Genomic DNA, 5,566 nt, shown 5'->3' with positions numbered 1-5,566 from the left:
ACCATCTGCAGTGGTTTTGGAGCCCCCCCCCCGCCCCCCCCCCCCCCGCCAAAAAAAAAAAAAGTCTGACACTGTTTCCACTGTTTCCCCATCTATTTCCCATGAAATGATGGGACCAGATGCCATGATCTTCGTTTTCTGTATGTTGAGGTTTAAGCCAACTTTTTCACTCTCCTCTTTCACTTTCATCAGAGGTTTTTTAGCTCCTCTTCACTTTCTACCATAAGGGTGATGTCATCTACATATCTGAGGTTATTGATATTTCTGCTGCCAATCTTGATTCCAGCTTGTGTTTCTTCCAGTCCAGCGTTTGCCCTGATGTATTCTGCATATAAGTTAAATAAGCACGGTGACAACATACAGCCTTAATGTACTCCTTTTCCTATTTGGAACCAGTGTTTTGTTCCATATCTAGTTCTAACTGTTGCTTCCTGACCTGCATACAGATTTCTCAAGGGACAGGTCTGGTGGTCTGGTATTCCCATCTCTCTCAGAATTTTCCATACCTATATATAAATTTATGTATATAGATTTACAAATATCTTATATAAAATAGAGAGATATGTTTTCATAAGTGAAAATTGTGATATCAAGCTTAGATTTCAGAATTACTTCCAACTCCATGCTCCATCTTAAGAGGAAATGGCCAAAGTTATTGCTGACTCAAAGTTGATAAAGAAATTGTATCTACAGCTGAGATTTTTTGTCACATTTGTGATCGAGCTCTACTTCCAACACTTCATTTCCTTTCTTGTGCTAACCAGTCCCTTCTTAAGATTGAAAGTATGAAACCGAGAGAGAGAGAGGTAGGGAATTGTAGACCTCCTTGCGTTCAAAAGTAATTTTATTCAGAGAAGCTAGGAAAGACAGAAACTAAGGAAAATTATCAAGCGGTAGAGAATAGTAATGATTTAGCCATTAAGCAAATTCAAGGATCTTTAGTACCTCCTCAAGGGGCATCAATAACATTCTGAGCAATATCGTGTGAACAGTTTTAGTGATGCTAAAGCCCCAACCAGGCTGAAATTTAAGTACATAGACCACAGAGAAGTTGGAACCAGACGGTCAGTGATGAGGACTGCCAGTGTCCTAACAGGCCATTAGTAGAATGCCCCGATATGGATCATGCACCACATGTCCCACTTTCACTCTGTCATTTAAATCCTTCCCCTGGAAGTTTTTGGGGATTTGGGTCTTTGAAGAAACAGCTGCTAAGACACCTTATTTTGTCCTACTATAAACATTGCTTTCACTGAAACCCACAGTCAGTTCATAGATGTTTTTGCACAGAAGCCAGTAGACCAAATTTGCTTGGGTAACAGTACTGAATATTAAGAATGTGTGTATATAGGGCGATAAATCACTTTTATTTCAGAAACCAAGTAGAATTATTGATTTGATTTTTGTGTGTAAAAATTCTTTAAGAATGAGATTTTGCATGCGTCATAGTTTTGGTTACTCTTTCTGTAAGCAGTCTGTATTTTAAGTTAATGCTTAGGTAAACACTGGTTAACATTATCCTTCAATTGCTAGGAGACCAGAGACTGTGATGTCACAGCTAACCTTCGATTGCTAGGAGACCAGTGATTTTGTAATGTCACAGCTTTTTTACTAAGAGGACCTCTGTAATCGCCTATAGAGTTTTTCTCTGTAGGCCAGCTAAGCAGTGGTAGAAGTTGCACTATGTAAAATCAGAATAATGAGAAAGTATCTGAAGAATGATTTCTCTAAGTTGGTACATATTTCTTCAGAAATTCAACATGGGCCAAATAAAGATGAATCCACTGGTTCAGAAACTTAAGTTAGATCTTCTTTGTATGATTATACACTTACTGGGGACTAGGTTTTGACATCTATGATTGAAGAATACGCTTTTCAGGCTTTTTCTGAGGAAGTTGTGATCAAAAGGCCATGCTACACATATTATGTCTCTGAAATAGATGAGGTTAAAGATTTTCTTTCATTCACATTTCCACACAAACTTTGGAATATATTTGAAAGTTATCAGTTTGAATCTATTTGGTGAGATGAGAGTGGCACATGTATAGTGATCAGTGAAGAATTCTTTAAGAAAAAAATTATTGGAAAGAAAGACACCTTTCAGAATATTTGAAATCAAGAGTATTGAAAGTGTAATTCGACAGCTTAACCTTTATGAATTTAGTAAAAAGCGACAAACTTTTCAAAGATTTGCTTCACTACCTGTCTTTCTGGAAGAAGAAAACAACATCTTTCTTTTGAGTAAGGTATTTCAACATTTTAACTTATTGGCAGTATGTAAAATTAAATCATGCGACCTAGAAAGCATGTTCACATATGTAGCTAAAACGGAATTGAAACTTGAAACAACAAATTGTTGAAAACGTTGTATTTTTTTGAAGTTGAGAACAGCTGGAGATTAAAGTATTGGATGTTTAACAAACTTTCCTAGCAACTTGAAACCAGATACAAGTTCTAAAGCTAGTTAAAATGATATTTACTCTCTATATACAACATATTTTTAGCTGAGGAGTATATTCTTTCTAACATATAACATGTTAAAGCTACTAATGGAGGTGTTTTATTTGATGCTATTTAATTGGTGTCATTAAAGTAATACATTTTTATAACTTAGCTTTGTTTCCCAGTTTTGCTTTGCTTTATAAAGAAACTAAATAATTTAATCCTTTGATTTTAGTTCAGACCTACTATAATCCAAATTTCAAAAGAGGCCATCCCCAACTTTTAGTAACAATGCAAAGAAAAGTGGGACTAACAGTGTGTCTCCAATATCTTCATTAGTTCAAGATAACAAGAAGCATGTTAAAGCAAGTGCCAACAAAGATGATTGTAACTCTGGATTTCTTCCAGAAACTAGAGGAGAAAGCACATATTCAGCCTCCACAAATTTAAGTGTGCCTTTCATACAAAAGCCTCATATCAGCCAGATAGTCGCTAATACAAGTGCCCTATCTCCATGTGACTTACCTACCCCATCAGTAATATCACTTAGACAAACAGACCAGATTGTGGTAGATCAACCTGCTGTTGTTCTTGTTGTTTTTTTTTTTTTTTTTTTTTTTTTTTTTAAGTTGAGCATTTTTAATTGGCACTCAGATAGCAGCTATACTTAAGTAAACGGTCACGTTGAGGACTTTGTTACTCCAATTATATCTACTTCTCAGAACCACTTCGTATCTCCATTACATGGCAGTTATTGTGGACTGATTGTAGAAACTTTTAAATTTCCAGATAGGCATAGCAATATGTCAGCCCATGACAGTCCTTTGCCTGACCTGCATATGAGAGGCAACTCATGAATCTCAGTGCCAACAATAGCTTATACATCTGCCGCCTCTCTTTCAAGTAACTCATCAACAATCATCATTATATGAAAACCATGCTAATTAAAACTGACCTACCAAATATGTATCAGACTATGGAGCCTAAAGAAGATTGAAATGGATGTTTAGAGATGTCAACAAATACCTACAATTCTTGTCTTTGAACAATAAATTTATATGTTCATTTTCATAGTTTCATTTTCCCTTTTCAAACAATGAAGAGTAATATGTGGCTTTAGTTCAGTGGTTGACTCTTTTACTGCATGGTTTTATAAACTTTTCAGTTCAAGAAAATATTCTTTATGCATTCTAGGTAAATAAAACATGATATAATATTTGTAAGCAAGAAAGTGAGAACAAAGGGAAAATAGGTAATGACTGTAAATTGATTTCTAAAATCATCATTGCTGAAACGAAGGGTTGTCTAAATTACGATGTATGGATGAAGGAAGAGATGCAAATAAAGTTAGAAAAATGAAAATGCACAGTAAGAAGTTTAGTACATTCACATATTATATTATATTGGTTACTGCTAGAGTCTTAAAAAGTTAGACACTAGATTGTTTTCATTATAGAAATGCATTTCATCCTTGAAAATATAGATAGTGTAGCACATCCAAAATGGTGATCGCAATTTTACCGTCACTGTGAAAACAAAGAGAACATGACAATCAGTGACTGGCCCATGGTCTGCACAAGATATATACTTTACAAATGGTATTCTGTAGGGTCATTTTGGTCTGCTGTCCTTAAGGCATGTTTTTATTTCCTGACACCAAGGTACCACTGTATAATTCCAAATGCATGTTTAGATGTTGCTTATCTGGCCCCACAGAGACAGAATAAATTCCTGGTGGTGACTGCAACACATCAGCATGGTTAAAAATTCTTGGAAGACATGATATCTCTATTCCTTAGAAATTTCATTATTTTTCCCTTATATTGTGCTTCTGAAGCTACATTCACACAAATTATTTTCCGTCATGCAAAGCTGCTTCTCACAACTTTGTCTCAACTTTTTCTTGGGGTTGGAAGGAACTTGTTTACCCTCCTATGAGGGAGAGCACAGATATCAGGTCTTTAATGTGTTTTGGGTCTACCCTCTTTACTTTATGTATCTTTCACATCAGCTGAAACATAGAGCCTGCATATGACACCTTTTAAGTGCTTACTGAATTATCAATAAAGAAATATAATAAGCAATTAAATGTTCTACACATTACTCAAAAACATTATATAACCTGCACTACTATCATAATTCACCTTTCCTATTAACTGAGAAATTTTTCCATGTTGATAAATATTTATTATATTTACATGGATGTAAGATATCTCAGGAGTCATGTAATCCCATGCTTTGAAGAATATTCCATGTTTTGATGTCACTGATTTCTTGTGTCACTTTGTTGTGTTATTCAAAGTCTTTGGCATAGTCAAATAAGAGTAGATGCTTTCCTGGAGTTCTCTTGCTTTTTGGAGGGCCCAACGTGTGTTGACAATTTAATCTCGGGTTACTCACCCCTTTATACGTCCACCTTGAAAATCTGGAAGCTCATGTTTCACATTCTGTTGAAGCCTGGCTTGGGGAATTTTGAGTAGTTCTTTGTGACTGTGTGAGATGTGTGCAATTAAGCGGTTGTGTGCACATTCTTTGGGTTGCCTTTCTCTGTGGTTGGAATGAAAACTGATTATTTCCAGTCCTCTGGAAACAGCTGATCTCCCAAATTTGCTGGCATATGGAGCACGGCAGATTGACACCATCATATTTTAGAATTTGAAATATCTCAACTGAATTCCATCACCTCCACCAGTTTTGTAGGTAAGCTTCCTAAGTTCCCCTAGACTTCTTATTACAGGACTTCCAGCCCTTGGTGAATGATCACACCATCATGCTTAACTGGATCAATAAGATCTTTTGTTCATAGTTCATCCATGTATTCTTCCCACCTCTTCTTCATAACTTCTGCTTCTCTTATATCTGTACCATTTCTGTCACATCTGTACCATTTCTGTCCTTTATTGTGCCCATATTTGCATCAAATTTTCCCTTGGAATCTCTGATTTTCTTGACGAGATTAGTATAATTTCCATTTTTTTTTTAAATTTCCTTTATTTACTGTCATTGATAAATGAGGAAGGTTTTTGCTATTCTTTGGTCCTCTGGATCCAAATGTGCATAGATTTCCTTTTCCTCTTTTTGTTTAGCTTCACTCCTCTTCTCAGCTCTTTGTGAGGCCTGATAA

The 5,566-nt window shown here is 35.7% G+C and overlaps 1 pseudogene; it reads left to right on the top strand.

The window, feature by feature from the left end:
• The first annotated feature begins 1,699 nt into the window (after positions 1–1,699).
• On the top strand, positions 1,700–3,439 carry LOC128070941 (heat shock transcription factor, Y-linked-like; annotated as a pseudogene).
• Positions 3,440–5,566: the final 2,127 nt, after the last annotated feature.

The sequence above is a fragment of the Budorcas taxicolor genome, chromosome Y (genome assembly GCF_023091745.1).
Source record: "Budorcas taxicolor isolate Tak-1 chromosome Y, Takin1.1, whole genome shotgun sequence".
NCBI lineage: Eukaryota > Metazoa > Chordata > Mammalia > Artiodactyla > Bovidae > Budorcas > Budorcas taxicolor.
Note: the sequence above shows the minus strand (reverse complement) of the source record. Positions and strands in the feature narration are given on the sequence as shown.